The 19,510-nt window shown below is 33.6% G+C and overlaps 1 protein-coding gene across 2 annotated transcripts in view; it reads left to right on the top strand.

Annotated features, from left to right (window-relative positions):
• Window positions 1-2,152: 2,152 nt before the first annotated feature.
• LOC105431515 (uncharacterized) overlaps window positions 2,153-19,510 on the top strand; it is a 68,870-nt gene continuing 51,512 nt past the window's right edge. For both annotated transcript variants that reach the window (XM_011645751.2, XM_089070891.1), the window contains exon 1: window positions 2,153-2,931. The gene's annotated coding sequence lies outside the window, so the exon portion shown is untranslated. The remainder of the gene's footprint in view (window positions 2,932-19,510) is intronic.

Here is a 19,510-nt window from a genome sequence, read left to right as displayed (position 1 = left end):
GTACGTGAAATGAAGTCTTTAAATAAAAAAACATGACAGTTATTGAAAGAAGTGAAAAATATGCTTTTACATATAAAATTGAAAGATAACTTTAATTGCTGTTCATTTTTACGAATTTGGAAATATGAGTTTCAAGATACCTCTGTATAATTAAGCACATAAAAAAAAAAAATCGGTTCCGACTTAAAAACTTAAAGCCATATTATTTGATTATTGGGATAATCTGAATATCCAAATTATTCAGATCTGGATCTCAATTCAGATCCTAATTTACATTCGGATCCGAATCTGAAATTTGAATTTAGATTAATATTGTCTCCTTATCGCATTTTACTTATTTACAGTGTTTATCATCGTAATCATGCTCGCGAAATAGTTGCTAAGATATGAGTGACAAAAAACATTATTTAGGATCTAGATTTGGACTCGTGCTACTATTCGGATACTTAAATTCGAATAATCTAGATAATCCGAATTTGAAGCGTCACATTTATTCCCTAAATAAATGGGTATTCAGATAGCATTAGATTTGAATAAATCTTGAAAGTCCTATTTTAAAATAAGAAATAGAAAAAGTAATAAAAGCGTTATTTTTCAAAACTTTTTAATGTCACAATTTAAGCTCCTCGAACGCACCCATAGTATCCTAAACATATCCATAGTATCCTACAAATGTGTCGGATGTGTCTTAAACGATATCTAGAGAATGTTCAAACAATTTCATAAGATATCAAAAATATATCATTGATGCTTCAATATCATATATATATATGTGTATATATATATATATATGTATATATATATATATATGTATATATATATGTATATATATATATGTATATATATATATATGTATATATATATATATATATATATATATATATATATATATATATATACACATATACACATCGTAACCCAGATAATATAGAGAAAAATAATTGTTTTGTATCTCCAAATTATGAAATGTATTCCTTTGCTGAGATTTCATTCTGACATCCATAATGCCGTGGAGATAAACACATAAAGTAACGCCTTAGACCGTTACCTTATCATTATTTCGTTAAAACACAATTAAAAAAACTCGTAGATGCAGTACTTTTTATTCTATCTTGTATGATTTTTAGTTACGAAAAATGGCATTCAACCGCGATCATCTGTCGACAATAACATACTACTTGCGGATGAGCGATTCTTTTCGAACTCATTATGAATAGAAAAAAAACGTTTTTCAGAGCAACTTTGATTTAACTTTACAGAAGTCAAAGTGTATACTATAGAATCCTTTTTGAATTAATCCTGAAAGAAATTTTTTTTGAGTTCACAACAATCATCTATGCCATTTGGGAAGATTAATAGAATATTTTATATCTTCCCGAAATTTTATATCTTACGATATCTTCCGTAGGTGTTGTGTGTGTGTGTGTGTGTGTGTGTGTGTGTGTGTGTGTGTGTGTGTGTGTGTGTGTCACACAGAGTTAAAAATTCCACAGTTCGTCACTCCCGTAGTATTTTTTTATTTCAAATCCTCTTTGCTATGTGCGCGCGCATGACGAATCCGTGAAGGTCTTTATTCGCATTCTATATCTACAATGTCTCTATTTCATTACAATTAGTATATTTCATTACAATTTGCAATGTTGTAACATTGTTGTAACGTATGTAAAATGATTTACGCTGTATGAGAGATACATGTTTATTTTCCAAAACACAAAATTTGAACTTTACTCCCTAGTGTCTATTCGTGTATAAATAAATAAATATTTAGACCATAAATAATATTAAAATCTATATAATTATCTTTGTTCTTTCCGTTTCAATATTACTTTATGTCAATAAAGTAATTAACATTTCTATACTAGCATTATATTAATTATATTAATCGCTTCAAAAAAAATTTCAAAAAGAGTAAAAACTGAGAAATATATATCGTTAATTTTATGTAAATTTTTTCTACATTTTAGTTAAGGAGTAAAAGCATAGATTATTTCCAAGCAAGAGGAAAGTGATTCGTATGGACAAGCAGTGAATTATTTTCGATGCCATTCTTTTAAATGTGCGGTGCGAAATGATGGGCGCGCGCGCGCGCGCGCGCGCGCATGCGCGCGTCGCGTATATAGTTCGCTGTGCCGAGCGGCACCTTCAGTTTCAGTCTATTCTTTACCGCACGCGTGTTTATGTCGGTCCTACAGGTGGATGCGCGGTCGTGCGTCCGTCCGTCCGTCCGTCCGCCCATCTTCGTACTCGCTCGGTCCGGTTCGTCTGAGCAACCGCCCCCGCTTTCTTCGCGCGAACGGTAAATAGAGCGGGGCCAGTTTATTCGGACCGGATTAATTGACAGTGCTGTGGGGATTTCCCGGGTCACGAATGCATCGTAGTCAAACGACGCGACGCGACGTACCGCGCCGCGCGTTTTAGCGTACTTTGAAACAGCGATACGTTGGTGTGGAGAGATAGAGCGGGACAGAAGAACATGAACTCGATCGCGACGAGGATGCCGCGCGGCCGACATCCTTGCGTCGTGGACTCCGCGATCGAGCCCCAGGATCCGATACCTGCCACAAAATACGTTGTGTGAGTCGCCGGTCGATTTCGAATTTCCGAGCAGAGCGCCGAGCGTCTCTGTTCGCGTCATTGTTAAAATGGACCTGCCGGGCGCAATATTGCAATCGCGATTATGTGACTCGTAGTCGACGAGTAGTCTTCACCGAAGCGACGTCCCGCGACGAATATTGCATCGCGATGACGCGCGTCTACACGTCTCGTTCATAAAGCGACACTCGCTTCGCGATCGTTACGTCCTGACGTAACTCGTCTCGTCGTCGTCACAGGTTTTTTTTTTTTTTTTATCGAAAGTTGATTGCACATATTCGCATCATCATCGAAGACACCTGGAACAAGAATCGTTTCGCGCGAATTTTCATCATAAGAGTAAGTACTGCTTTAAGGATTTTATTATTATTACGTCATATCAGGACACGATATGGGACATGGGACTTCAATTGTCATTGAGAATTCCTAACTGAAGTAACTGAAGTGAACATAGCGAGTTTTTATCATAGTCATCTGATCCAGCCAATCCCCCCCGAGATTTTGTGAAAAGAATTGAAAAGAAATCGCAACAAAGACATCGCGAGTGAAATCGCAATTGCTCTTGGACTGTTCATTACGCGCCGAAATCATTTCGTCGAAATTAAATTCTCCCCCGTTAGTCCTTGGAAGTGCGTCGGGATGCGTAAGGAAGTGCAGCCGCAGCTGCAGGAGCAAAGCGCCGGGAGGTTAGGCGAGGCCGACACCCACTGAGCGAGCTGTCGATCAGCTGTTCCGCGCTGCCGACATCGTCGTTTCGGACACAGGTACGTGTCTGTTTTCACTTTCCTCGCTCTCGCTCTTCTTGTACTCCGGAACATACAATCGGAGCTCGCAGTGTAGAAAAAAACAAATATCTTGTGTCTCTGTAGCGATATCGATATCTTCAAACGTCATCCGACTTGGGTTTTGGTTTCGTATGTTCAATTAAGGTACCAAGGTATATCATAGAGTTCACTCTGTTTTGATACGCATTATTAATACGATCACGTAAATAGCGACTGATGGGAGGTATTAATGAATTAAGAGTACGTATATACGTGGAGAACATATTTTGCCGAAGCACCTAAAAATTTGGTCAGATACAGCTACACTAATTAAAGATAACTAGAAATAATTTTGTTGTTAAATAAATTTGCGAGTAGTATCGAATTTACTTAAATGTAGAGAATTAAGTATTTGTCACAATTTGTCTGATTTTATCTAGTCAATCGTCTCATTAACCTAGATTTTCACATTGGGTATTTATTACACTAGGTAAAATTTCTCAAGTCTGTCATTTTCGAATGTGCTTTCTCTTACAAGCAAATATTTTGCAAACTATTGTCTTTTTAATATTTTTCTGCATAGGCAAATTCTTTGATGTTTCTTTGATGGAAAAAAAAATGAGTTAAAAACAGTTGATTTTTTTTTTTTTAATTTATGATGAAATTAGACGTGGAGTAATTACTACTCCAGCATAAGAAATTCCTGACAATTTGAAAAATGTGAATCTAAAAGTTGAGACAGTGGTTGCTCGATGCATATTTTTGTTTTGATTCTTTACAACGACTCAAAAAAATGCTTGAATATTTCAAAGTGAAAAAAAATTAATTCACGCTAATATGTTTGTAATTTTTCAATTAATGAATATCCATGATTAGCGTGTCTGGTGCTTGGTAATGAGAATATTTAGCAAATTTTATTTTAATTTTATTTGTGTGAAGAATTTTTTTAAACAACATGTTAGATCAAAATATCTGCTAAATCTTAACTTCCTAAAGAGTCATTGAGCGGAAATACGTTCGATTTGACGCTCGCAATGCTTTTGACCATCGTAGATGAAACGATTCTAAAAGTATTGCGAGCGTCATATTCTAAGTACGTATTCTAAATAGACACCTAAAACTCAACGTCAGTCATCGTTACCTACTACTGCATATTTCAAAAATATGCCATTTATATTCCTAGTTGTACTTTGCTCGAGCGAATCGATTCTCCGCTCCAGTTTTTCGTTACACCTTCGAGTCTTAACCATCGAACTTGAGATTAGAACGCTCCTTTTTTATAATTCACTTTGCTAGACTGCCACTGTTTTGCTTTTCTTTTATTTGAAACATGCATTTTTACGATTGTTAATCACTAAAACGCACAATCTCTCGCTTACGTCAATACGATTTGCTGAGAAAATCAATAATCAATAGGAGGAAAATACACATTGATTTACAGACTATTAATACGTAGTTTCTTGAAAATTTTAAAACAATCTTGCTCGATCTTCAGAGCAAAATTCCATTATGATTTCAAACATTTTATCGATTTGGCTATTGCATCGTTCGCATTGCTTCAAGTGACAAATCAGTTGAACAGATCCACAACTGTGGATCAATTTTTGACTCAAGATTCTATCGTGAAAAAATAAATTATATTTATTGCTTTAGCTTATGTTCACCGCATATATTTTTTTAAATAGAAATAATAATTTTCTCTCTTTTATTTAAAATGAAAACATTATTAAAATATAAATTTTGGACTCGCGAAAATATGTCGTTACAAATATAGTATCGTTGCTAATATTACGAATATACGAAATATTATGCAATTAAAGAATGGACGGACGTATAATTTCCGTCATATAAAGAATTGCACAAATATCAATATTATTGCTAAAGAAATAGTAGCTCTTTAAATAATAAAAGTGCTATACGTATGTAAGTGCTTCTTTCTTTCCTTTACTAATTTGTGTCGCGTGTCGCATAAGAACCTTTCAAACGTAACCCTCATTTTGTTTACAACGTTTGGAATGCTGAGGGGTGGAATGCACAGGTGGCCATTCTTTTTACGACGTTGGAATGCAGCTGGAAGGGTGTGAAGTTGCACGGTCAAGTCGCATATATGAAATGAACACTCATAATTTCTTTTATAAGTCATGGGCGATAAAAAATGTTGTGGAGAAAAAAAAGATTTATTAAATTTTTTATTCGGAAAATTTTGTTTTTAATGACTGAAATTGACAAGACGATATTATCAAAATTATCGTTTTCTTTTTTATAATTCAATAATATTTTATAATGTTTTGTACTTTATTAAGCATAAATAATTTTTCGTTTATCAAAACCTGATTTTATAGTAGAATAACGAGTGTCCAGTAAATTAGTTTCTTAACGTTCGTCATACAGTTTCTTATGTGACATATATGCGATAATGTTACATTATTTTCTATTAAAATTTTTATCGATCTTAATATCGCGGCAAATGTTAATAATGGAAAAAGTTTCCATTTTCATGGTATATCCCCAAGCAATACCACTGGCTGACGATATGAATTCTGACAGCAACATAATACGATATATTACGACAAACAATTGTCACTTTTACTGTTATTTTACATTGTTGCGGAAATAATTGGCAAATTACGTCTGCCGAGTGCTTACGATTTTTTTCTCAGCAGCTTACATAACGCGGTTGACTCTTACTCAATATACGAGAGCACGGGAACCGGAAGTGACTCTCTAAAAGCGTACCTCTGTAAAGTTACTTGCGTATTAATGCGCATTGTTGCGCTTAATGTAATAAGATGTAAGGCGATACTTTTTTTTTAGAGATAATCCTTTTTTTTTTTACAATTATTTCGGTTTCTTATTCATTATTCCTTTCTCATAAAATGTTATTCCAGATGCTTTTATTTCTCAAATTTCTTCTACCAATAAGGGCGACGTAGAAACAAAATAGAATTCATAGCTAATCGTTCATAACGTTTGCATTTTCACGAGATTTAATTTTCACGAGACTAATTAAATAATAAATTGTGTGTGCAACGTGCAACTGCAGACTCGACGTAACGCGATACGACGGTTTATTCGAACGAAACTCTATACGTAATATTACGTAAGTCGAGTTCAGAAACTAAGCTGAGAAATGAATATACATAATCGGTCTATGTGAGAGCAAACGAAGAACAATTTATAATGCTGTCTGCCCGTAAAGCAAAAAGAACAGCCGCACCATTTTTCTTGTCATCTGCAGCCTGATGCATTTGATGTGCAAGACACACATATACGTTCCCTGCATACATAACGTTATACATAACGTTATACATAACGTTTTGTTCAACTAAAGATTCTTTGATATTTTATATTGATATTTTATATTAATTTTCACGATGAAAATACATCACCTATCGCAATTACACCGTTCGTCCTACGTTCAGTGGTTCGCAGACTTTCTCCGAAAGGATCGTTACGAAATCGACTCGATTTACGACAGCAAATTAGAGGTCTTTGATAGGCAGTAGAGAGAACCTCGTATTTCGAGTTATAGCTCTGTTTGTCGTCAAATTTACTTTACGTCGGCAAAAAATCGTTACATAAAACGAGATTTCTCGATATTGCGTTTCCTCAATAATACGTAAAAAAATAATTTCTCTTTCGTCTCACCGGTTTTTTTATCTATTATTTCTTGTAAATTTATTTTGTCTAGAGATACACGCTTGAATTCCAAATTCCAGAACAATTAAACTGGACAAAGCTTAAATAACTGAACAAAGCATAAATTGACATAGACAGTTTGACATTCTACAAGAAAAGTTATGCGATCCAAATAAATGTATTAAAAAATTAAAAACAAACCTTTGTATTGATTTAAACAGATTGTTAATTGATTTTAATTAACACTACCTTTAGATATGAATTTATCAATGTCGATTCACATGACAACTTTATCTACCATTAAGAGAAAACCAGTTAATTTCTCTGATTAGATTATCGCTTACAAAAAAAAAAAATCAATGAAGATAGTCTGTTACTATCTTAGGAATCATCTATTGAATTAGCTATTTCTGATATTTTTTGTTCCCTCGTGCCTCTTTTGCGTTAGAGGTCTCTTTAATTACTATATTTTTCATCGATAAAATTTATTTCCAGCAAAGTGAATTTTATTTTAAGTTCTTCATCAAGAGAGGCGAGACGAAAATAGAAAAGAGGACCGTATGTTATTCCTGTCAAGATCGCGAAAGATGCGCGAGAGAAGTTTATTGCAGGCTGTTTAGCGTGATGATGATCAACACGCGTGTGCCACGTACGCCACGAGAGAGATAAGGCAATCAAGCATGTAACGAGTCGCACATGTCGCACATGTCGCGTGCTCATCACGCGAACGGTATTATGGGGCTGCTACCGCAACTGTGCCGCGTTTGCGAATAGGGGAACGCGGAACAAGCCGCTCGTTGCTGCGAATACACTACTCAAGTCAGGAGCGGATTAAGAAGGTGTCTCGGCGAGAGATCAGAAAGTCATTATTTCAGTCTCAGTTTTTCGTCTTTCAATTATCCGGGCGACCAAACCTCGAATTATTTCTATTGCGAAACGAACGTTTTTTTCGTCGTGACTTTTCCATCGTTCAATGGGAAATAAAGATTTCTCTCGCGCGTTTAATCCGCAAAGCGTAATTTACACCCCAATAACTTTTTTTGGCCTGCAATTTTTTTCTAAAAGTCTATTGACTTTAAATTTGAAATTTTTTTTTAAATTGGAAATAACGTATCTTTTATTTTGAAGCTTTTATGTAAAAAAAGAGATGTTTTACACAATATAATTAATTATTGAATTTACGTAATAATTTTTATTAATAAAAATAATTCTTTCCAAGAATAATTATTAAATATTCATTATACGATCTTGAATAACATGAATGAATATTACGTATAGGCAATTTAATTTTAGATAATATAGTTTTTTATAAATTTGAACAAAAAGAAATCGCAAAAATTGCCAGAGTCATTGAGAATTTTTTGTTATATGCGGCCCTGACACTCTCCGGGGTTGCCTTGCATCGCCATAAGCGAGATCTAGTCCTCTCGGAAGTTCTTTTGTATGATGTCGAGCAACAATGGCAATAGCGATGAATTAATACCTTTTTCCGTACTACTTATCGTATCGGCAATCGCCTTCTGCGATATCGCGCTATTGCTTCGCGATCCCAATCATTCTGATTACAGCTTGCGCGCGAAATGCAAGCCGAGAACAATAGTATGGCAATTTAAAGCACAGTTATATCCTGCTTATCTGATTTATGATTCGATGAAAGGTAATCTGCATTATCTGACAGATTTCACATTTCGTAACAGAATTTTTATTTCACCTAATTTTTATGTTCAGAATATTTAATATAAGCGATACGAGAACTTGCGTCAAAAGTATCGAGGAAATACATAACGATCTGTCTAATTAAGTGTTGATGAGAAATTTTTTTTAAATCACGATTTACCCTGTATTGGTAATCTCGTTCTTGAGACATTCCGTATATTTGCTACTTGATTTTCGAGTAACGCGTCGTCTCGTGACGCGACACATTTGTGACTGAATACGAACGATCCGAATTATGGTCGGGAGGGGGGAGGGGGGGAATGAATCATTCCTCACCCTCCTTTGCCTATTTTGCAGAGCGAGCAGATGGTGACAGACGTGTCCAGTCCATTTGGCGTACCTCGGTCATTGTCGAGTTGGCGACCACGTCGCGATCGCGAATCGGTATAAGGTATATAGGGGGATAATGCGAACGCGCACACATCCGCAATTTCCACATTCGCGTTCTCCGAGGCAGATTCTCCCCTCGTTTCATTCCCCTATGGCGACCATCAGAGCATTCCGGGCTCAATCTAACTCCCCTCCAGGGACTCCAGGGACGCGTACGTCAATGCGAAGCAGTTTAACTTCTCTTCCTTCTTCCTACTACTTAGTAGAAACGATGTGCGAGTACCTAGGACAAAAGTTAAAAAAAAAAAAATAATAATAATAATAAAGCGAGTGCTCATTAAGTTAGCAGCTCATTAAGTTACCAGCTCAGGAAAGTATGTTAATACTTTGGAGAATTGCTTTCATCAAAATTGCTTACACAGCTTGAATCCTCTTGAATATTGATGATTATGTCTTCAGTTTATTTTATTAATTACGAAAATGATGAATTTTGATTTACACATATATGGGACGAACAGTTTTAAAATTTCTTTTCGTTTATTAATTAAAAAAGATATACTATTGGAATTAATCGCGGATTATCTCACAAAATGGTAATTAGTGAAACTGTCTTCTTATCTCGATCTTTTTTTTCTCTCTTAAACACAGTAGTAGAAGTGCAAGCGGCCTATATCTATATAGTGCCTATATCCAGAAAGCCATTATTATATCGCCGACGCCGCGACGTCTGGCAATCGTTCTCCGCTCTATCCTCTTTGCTCTTTTTTTCTCCCTGTCTCGGTCCCTTTTACCTCCCATTCTGTTTATCGCGCATTTCAACCGATATCTTGCCAATATCCAGTTTATCCGCTAAGTCGTAGAAAATTTTTCCTGATACGAAATAAGAGCGTTAAAATTGAGTCATGAGTTATCGAATTAAATACATTTTTCATCACATCGCGAGTAATATGGCTTGCTTTGCTTACATGGAATACAGAAAAATAAAAGAATAAAAAAAAAAAAAAAGAAAACAACTCGAAGAAGCTGCATTAACATTAGTTGGAAACCGACTGCCGGGACAAGTTTTCAATTAAAAATTAATTAATTATTTCTCGGCAATTATACGCGATCGTTATTTAATATTAAAACTAGTGAATAAGTCGAAAATTAAATTGCACGGCTGAAATGCTAATCGGTTATCTTGGCGGAATCTTATAATATGGAATCGTGAAAAATATCTGTGAAATAATTAAAATATATTCTTAGCACTGTATTGACATTTTCATGTTTGCACGGCGTTTGTGTTCGCAGCCGCTGACATTTCAGGAAAGCGGTAAATGCCTTTCTCGGTCGAGCCATTTCGATTTGATGGGATTATTTTATTTTAGCAGACTTACCAACAGTTTCGTGCGTTCTTTCGCACGATCTCTGCTTATTTATAAAATTAAATAACGAAAGAAAGGAGGTAATTGATATTAAACATTATTCAATTTCAATAAAATAAATACACCTTTATAACGATATACACTTGAAAAATAAATACCCTTTGTGACAATATACACTTGAAAAATTCGCGTATTTTTATTTAAAAAAAAAAAAATCTGTCTTAAGATTTTTGTTAAATGTTTAATACATTTGTAAATTTAATAAATGTCTATATCAGACTGAACTAATTTAAAATGTAAAATTATTAAAGCAATTAAAAAAGTATTAAAAATATTACAACATACATGTATTCTTAAATTAACATTGTAAAATTAATATTATAACGATTGTCGATTACGTTACGCTAAAAGGATATGATATTTAAGACGTAACTATAAAAACGTGCAATAAAAATAATTTTTATTCTCAATCTTTTTAATATGAAAAATATGTTAAATTTACATATTGTCAAATTCAAATTACAACGAAAATTATATTTATTTTCTATTGAAATATTAACATAATGTATTATTATTCGGTATATCCATATTAATGTTAAATTAATACAAAATTTTGAATTGATTGTTTAGAGCCATATGATATATGATAAATTTAACACAAATTTTTTTAATACATATGGATTATTTATAACATATCTAATTACGTAAACTGTATATTTGAAAATATAACAGAATTAGAATGTTTTTCACACAAGTAAATAATAAATGAACAAAAAAATACTGTATCATAATATTATAAAAATTTGTACAATTATTTAGATAAATTTTTATAAAAAATCAACAAGAGATAGACACAAGTCTTCTATAATATTATCCACAAAAATCTCATATAATAGTATTATTCTATATTATTATATACTACATTCTGTACATTTGCGTACACTGCGTACACAACTGCGATACGAAATCTATTTTGAAATTGATGTAAATCTATGGCTTCTGAATTCTCTCTCTTAACGTTCACTTAAATTATCGATTTCAAGCTTGGTCTATTCAGTGCAAATTGTGCCGTGAACCATTCGGTCGATGAGAAGCAGAGTACTATGAAGAGTCACTTGATGAGCTGAATACAATAATACGATAATACATACGATAAAATGTTTTACGAACAAAGCAGTTGAAGATAATACGACATAAAATAACAGGCGCTATGTATAATATAATTTTAGACGATATAATAATTTTAGACGTATAATTTTATGTGTATACGAAGAAAAGAAAAAAGAAGAAAAGAAAACGAAATTCACATTGCATTTTTATACCAAGATATTGTATAGTGTCACGTTTATCTTATTAAGTCTAAATAGTAATTCCTAAACGGTTTTCGTTGTACAAATATTTTTGCTTAGTGCCTACAATATTCACTTCAGCTAATGATAATCCCATGATTTTAATGATCCCGTGATAGTCTTACATACTTGTAGACTATAAAATAATTCACTTTGGCACGCCGCGTTCAAGTTACATGAAAATTAATCAAAAGCTTGTAATAAAACTCGAAGATCGTTATAAGATTGTGCCCTTAGTATAAAACTTATTTTTTTTTAAATAAGTTTTTTATGAACTATGCGATATTTGATAAAATTATTCCGTCGAATCTACTTCGTGATTTACTTTCGTGATTTTTTTTCCATTTTCAGAAATTGTCTTTGTGATTAACCATCAGCTGTTGAATAAAAATTCTATCGTTGAAATGAGCTCGCTCGTGAGTGTTGTACTTTTCGAAAAATTACTTTCAACGATTGAATTATATCACGAGATTATGCCACGAGATTATTCTGCTGTCGTCCAATGACATGATCATTCGAGTTATTCGGGTCATCCGGTATATGGGTCGACCTGATTGCAGTTTGATGAGCTTCCAGGACATCGTCTAGACAACGTCCTGAGGAATCATGGTAGGAAAGTAAGCTTTTCCCGGCGCCGTACTCTCAAATCGTTACATAGATCTTATTTAAACTTCAAATTAATTCTAATCTATTGTATAATTTTAATTTTTTTCTCCGCGTACAAATTTATAATATTAATATCTCGAAAGAAAAAATCATTTTACATTGTAAGCAATCAAAAACAATATCATGCGATATTAATTTAAAAACTAATTTGTTAGAGATCAGATATATCGGCTAGGAATAATATAGATAGCAGATGCAGGACAATTTCTTCCAGTTGTATTTCAGATACTCATAATAATATTCTTTGTCTTTCTGCTGTTTAGCTTACACTTACATTGCATTGTTTACATTATGCTTTACAAATTTTGACTTCCTTTAATTCTACTTCCTTTAATAATTTCGATATTCTTCACACCGATAGATAGATTTAATTAAACGTTTGATCTGTTAAATCTGTTGTTTGTGAAAACTGATATCATTTGGAAATTCTCCATAGAAAATACATTTGATACATTTGAAATGTAGCGTCATAAGTCAATCGGGTGGCTCTCTTAACACCGCCTAACAATGGCGGTGTTAAAAGAGGGATACGATTCTCTTAAAGACATAAAATGGTTTGTTACCATCATTTTATAAGAATATATAAAGGACGAATTCATTATTCTTTTCATATTTTTATTAAAAACTTTTTACAACAACTGACAGTTGTGAATCAAATATTCAAGGATTTCTTATTTTTGGAAATTGCCTTAAGAGAAGAGAACCTGCAGGTTGCATAGAAGGGTGATTGTAAGGGTGTTCTCTCTTGATGTTAACCTAGACAGCCTTGGAGTGATATCAATGCGCAGACGTGATATCGATTTCTTGCGCGAATGCCGCTTGCGCGTGAGCATAAAGAAGCCGACTGGCCTATCGTCCTGCATCCTGCACAAATGTTTCCTGCGGTATCCTGGGGGGGTCATCACGCCATTCTTTCGGTAGCTTCCGCGTAAGTAACGCGGATAATCGTAGAAAAGATAGTAGTCGAGGATACATTTACGACCGTCCAATTTAAATTCTTATCAACTACGAATCGATCACGTATTATTCTAATTCTTGAAATGGAATAAAATGGAATCAAATATTTATAACTTTCAAGCAAGAATTAAAAATGTAAAAACTCTTAAATAATACTTATATCTTTCGATTTGTATAATAAGCAAAATAAATATCGATATGATAATATATTGGTACCGGGATATACCCATAATTTTTCAGTAATAACGATATTATGAAAATTTCGTTTATATGCTGGTATTTGACATCTAATATCGATATATATTAGCTAAAGATTTTTAGAATCTTGGATTTCTCTCTCTCTCTCCCTCTCTCTCTCTCTTCCTTTAAAATTATAAATAGAATATCTATGTATACGTCGATATACAATTGCTATCAATATTATTTCGGAATTCAACTTCTACTTTCAAGTATTTATAAGGTAATTAAGGCTTACACATTACGTTTGTAAAATAAATTACATTTCTTTATCCTAGATATATAATAAAAAGATGCACGCGAAATATTTACATGACAATGTGAATTTTACTTTTAAACGAGTCTGATTGGATTCATTAATATTTTTATCGAAAAATAAATTTGAAAACTATGAATGAAATTCGATAACTGGTAGAATATCAATTTGAGGCTTTCTAAAAAAATTCTCTTTTTTTTCTTTGTTTCCGAAAAGGAAGCAAGCTAAATCTCTCTTCATTGTGACTTAAATGTTTGCTCGTTGGCATTTAACCTGCTAGCGACCGACAATCCTATAATTCAATTATTTTTCGTCCCTGAAGAAAAATGCTGACGAACGTTATGTACGTATAGTGTTAGAGAAGACCTATGAGAGATGAGTACGTTAAAGCTGTACATGCGAAAAAATGTCATGGTTATTGAACATAATGTAGGACATACGAACAGCCCTCCTCGTTTAACACAGATAGAGAGCGTAAAGTGAGGGAAAACGTTATTACAATTGTTAAAAGTTGGAAAACTAAATAATATGTTCATCGACATTAATTCGTAAGTAAGTCATTAATCACGAGAGATCACGAATGAATTAACATACTATAGACGAAGCGAGATGAATAAAAACCGAAAGAAATTTGCTTTTACACATCCCTCCAGATCATCCTATTCCACATAACAATATGTGAAATAATAATAGATATATTAATAATAAGTAATTTAAAAATAGTTGTACTGACAACGATACAATTTTCCGTTTTCAATTCTATTCGCGTAATAAATTCTTTTGTCGATTTCTATTTAAACAATTAAATTTCTGTTTTATGAACAAGTATTCGTTAATTGCGTAACGAGGTTCGTGACGCAGGTGCGGGCGATTCGGATTTATGTTTCCTTCCTGGGTTAATATCCGGACGACTTTGTTCACGCGCGATGGACATACGTACGTGACCGGCCGCACCTGATTTGTCGCAGGGTTGGGCACGGGTTTGGAGAAACCGGCGTGACAATGAAACTCGATCTGATATTCTCAATCGGCAGCTTCACGGGCCACTGAGTTCGCGACAATGCCGGGGGAGGCCCGGCGGCGTTAGGACGGAAGGGGAAATTAAAAGGGCCTGGGCCGTGAGTGCTGTTAACTGTGTTCGTTAACTACTTGAAATTCAACACGACCTGCCCATCCTGTGTGTACATCGTGCAAACGCATTCTATTTCTTCCTTTTTTTTTTTTCCTTCACTTTTTACCTTTGGCATTTCATCGATTTTTTTTAATCGTATATATACTTACAGATTTTTATAAAAAGAACGTTTCGGTTTTTTAAAATATTAGGAAAATTTATATAATCTAGTCTATATTTAAAATTTATAAATTTTATTACACACGTCTCACAAATCTGAGTTTATAAAAAGCCTAATATTAACGCTTTTATTTTCATAACTTGAATCACATTCTTCGTTTCATACGTGTATACGATATATTTATATATTGTATTTATATACAGTATATTTAAAAATTACAAAGGTTGGATATAAATACACGTAAAGACACGTAAAGAATTATCGCATTTTGAAAATGAAAATGGGTCAAAATGGTCTCGAATAGAATAGATTGATGGCAGATTAAATGATACGAATTTAGGAGGACGGATTTTACTCCGGAAAAATATTTTTGAAGGTTTTGTCACAAAACATTGCATGGAATGTAACATCGTCTTAGTTTTATTTTTTTTTTTTTTTTTTTTTTTTTTTTAGAGATTATTTCTTTTTTCTTTCGATTGCGTAAACTCACGCGTACTCCAATTTTCTTCCGATCTCTTTCTCGTCTCGTCTACATTTTCCATTTTCATTTCTGTTTCTATTCTCGATGAGAGGATGAGAGGACATCGAGAATTTGAAGACTTATGGGGGGGGCTTATGCACATGCTTCTGGCGTTTATCGCGCGATATTTCTACATCGGACATCGGCTTTCGGATCGCAAAAAAGACACGCGCTTGCCTGTCAGCGTGCGATTCGCACTCACAGAGGATGAAAATATCGCGCAATGACTGTCAGGTACAGAAGCATTGCAATGTGAAATTTAAAGGCGCGTGCTTTTGCGAAGTGACGAAGAAAACGAAAGCGAGGGAGAAAATTTGTTGTCATCTCGCCAATGGGAAAGTCATAATGAGAGAGGAAGAATATTTACAGAGCGCAATTTGTTGTTTACTTCCGATGGAAAATATTCGATATAATTCTGCGAAGAAGGCATTCGACCTCGCAACGTACGAGTTTCCGTCGGATATTTCCGATAATATTAATAAAAACGTTATTGAAAACGTGGAATAGATCTTTAATTTCTTTTTTTTAGTTTATATAGAATTTAATTGAGATATTTAAAAGTTCGAAAGAAAATTCGATCGATGGAGCTTTTAAGGAAAAATCAACCAAAAATAGAATTCTATACAATCCTCTTTGTAGACGACGCAACATAAACGTGATCATCTATCATCCACTGGCACGTTCTAATTCTGGCAACTGACCTAACTCACTGACGATGTATTTGCCTTTGCGCGTGCGAGTAGTAGGCATTTCCCGAGAGGATTCAAGTTTTTTTGGCATTGCATATCGATGGCTCGGAATGTGAAAGTGTTGAAGCAAGGACATTTTACAAACACTTGTGCATGGAATAATTTTAATTAGAATTCTCCTTTCGTTTTGAAAAGACTATGAGTTCTCTAGAGTTTACAAAAAAAAAGTTCTATTGATTAACGGACGGAAATAAGGTTTAAAAAAAAAAAATGGGATGCTAACTTCTCATTGAAATTGGAAATCGAATAGTTTTGAGCGGCTTGATAGCTTCATTTTACAAATATCTGGGAGGATTTCTGACATATTAAAAAAATGTTTTCTACCAACAAATATTTTGAAAAATTAATTCTGAGATACGACAGTTCTGAGATATTGTTAAAAATCGTTTATTCACACTGTGAATTGGCGATTTTTTTTACGAAATTAATGGAATTATTTGTATCTGTACTGTGATTTTTAACAGCTTGTTTGATGAGAAATTTTTATCCCGGAAAATATCGACTAGCTCTGCTATCTGCGCACGTTATCGGAATATAGTTAGAATGTAAATTTACATACATATATGTACATAGTAAGTTGCAGTTTCACGAATGTAAATTAAGCATGGCATGGAACGTAAAGCAAGTTTGAACGAAGTGCGGATGTGCGGAATAAATGATTGGCCGACCTTTGTAAAAGCCGAGGTTATACTCCTCGCGCACGAAATTGGCAATTATAGAAACGACAACGCGTTGCGATATCGACCTTCATCTCTATTTTCCGTCGATTAACCATTCGCGGAAATCATCAGGACTATTTCCGTCTTTCAAGAAAATGTGATTTTATACGGATTACCAATTACATGGATGAAACTGATTAACACATTTATCATCGCGGAGAAGAAACTAACAAAAGCAATTGCCCAATTTATTACAATTTCGTAGAATGAAAGGAGAGAGAGAGAGAGAGAGAGAGAGTACTCGATAGGCAAGTATTGGGCATATCCACCATTAGGTAGACCGTAGGCACTAAATAAATATATGTGTTAAAAATAAATATACATTATTTAAAAATAATCAGAATATTAATGTTTCTTTTCAAATAGATTATATAGATCGAAGCGAAATTTTGAAAGAAATATAACAGATTGAAGGAACTGAGCATTAGCACAGATAAACTGAATATATTTGAAAGAATTTTGAAGATTACTGATTTTAAATCTATCTAGATTTACGAAATTCAAAATGACGGATCCCATCCAATATGACGAATCCCTAAATTTAAATTTTAGATAATTTATATTTTTTAAATTTTCTTTTTAGAATATGAGTCACTCAAGTCACTCAACATGAAAAATTAAAATAAACTAACGTTGATTTTAAGTTTACAAAAAATGTGTGTGTGTGTGTGTGTGTGTGTGTGTGTGTGTGTGTGTGTGTGTATTTTATATCTTTATGCTTTCAAACGTTCATAATTTTAGATATATCTCGGCAATAAAAATCGCACGTTGGTAAACAAAAATTGAAGTGGAAAAATAGTACTATATGAGATTAGGTTAAATATTGGAAATAATTTGCTTTCTCTATAATGTTTTTATGAATATAGCCAAAATCGTCATTTTTGGGCCAGTTATGGCCAATTGGAAAGTTATTATTGATGAGAACAAGATAAACATAAAAATAAGTAGGTTTGTGTTATGATTTCATAACTGAATCTTCTTTCTTAGGACGGATATAACTTATTACTTTAAATTAAATTCTTTATTGGTATTCATAGAAGATGAAACTAATTAACTGTGAAAATATCTTAACATAAATATAAAATATTTGAGATATCGTGAAAGATATTCAGACACAAATTTATTATATAAAAATGCGTGTGCGCCATAATAAATTCAAAATGTTGGGTAGTGACGCGGTCTGTATGTTCAGGAAATTGTCTTGGTACGCTGACCCAGTGCGATATACGGCGCTGGATTGAAATAACTCTCTGGCCAGCTTCTCAGAACCACCGAAATTCTACTCGCTAAGCCATGCGTCTGTACTGTCTCCATTAGCGCGGCTAAAACGGATAAAACCGGAAGCGGCTCGCAAAGCACGCGAATCTCGCCGTCATCCGAGAAATACCAAAGACGCTTAAACGCTTCAAGAAATGCAGAGACACAAAATTTTCATTTAAAATTTATTTGTTATACAATATTACTTATATTATCACATGCGTAAAATATACAGTATTATATATAAAGATACATAGTATATATATATATATATATATATATATATATATATATATATATAAAAAGATTTCGAAAAATGATATTAGAAAAATTCTCAACATCATAAACACAAGATATCTGTTTCTTTTAACTAAACTTCTTGCACTTTTGTTCATTTTTTCTCTTTTTTTCTCACGGAAGAAAAAGAAAAAAAGAAGGAAAGATGAATCAAGAAGTTTAGCTAAAAACAACAAATCTATAGAAGACTAAAAAAAAAAAATGTCTAATTCGCATGATTTAGTTTTAGGCAATAAGGAATCGCTTAATATTAGCTTAATATTAGCTTTTCAGAGCGAAAGGCGCATTTTCAGCGAAGATCTCGTGTTCCCGTTCCATGGCGTTTACAACTAGCGATAACTTTATTCGATTATCGCATCGTTGCACTTAACCCGTCCAATTCCGCCAATTGACTCGACACACCCACGCTTCTATCCGCCAGGACGGGCAGGCTGTTTGCGTCGTTGTGACGCTTTATCCGCATTCCGAATCACCAGGTCACTCGAAATGTATCTCCGGGGAACTAATCTCTCAGAACTTTGCTAAACTGATGCACCGAGAGAAGCAAGAAAAAGCTTGCAAAATTACGTCTTAAATATCGTTGTTGCTCGGAAAAGGAGCTTAAATCTCATTTAACAACGTTTAATTTAATAGCGAAAAGCTTTACTTTTGAATATCATTATAAGATTGATATGAAGTAAATACCGTAAATATCATTATATTATCGCTTTATAGTTATGTCATTACAATTTTTAATAAGTTTGACTAGTTGTGGCTAATTTAATATTTTGAGATAAAGAGAAAATCTGGTTTGTTCTCTCTTGAAA

The sequence above is a fragment of the Pogonomyrmex barbatus genome, unplaced genomic scaffold (genome assembly GCF_055798465.1).
Source record: "Pogonomyrmex barbatus isolate J1 unplaced genomic scaffold, ASM5579846v1 scaffold11, whole genome shotgun sequence".
NCBI lineage: Eukaryota > Metazoa > Arthropoda > Insecta > Hymenoptera > Formicidae > Pogonomyrmex > Pogonomyrmex barbatus.
Note: the sequence above shows the minus strand (reverse complement) of the source record. Positions and strands in the feature narration are given on the sequence as shown.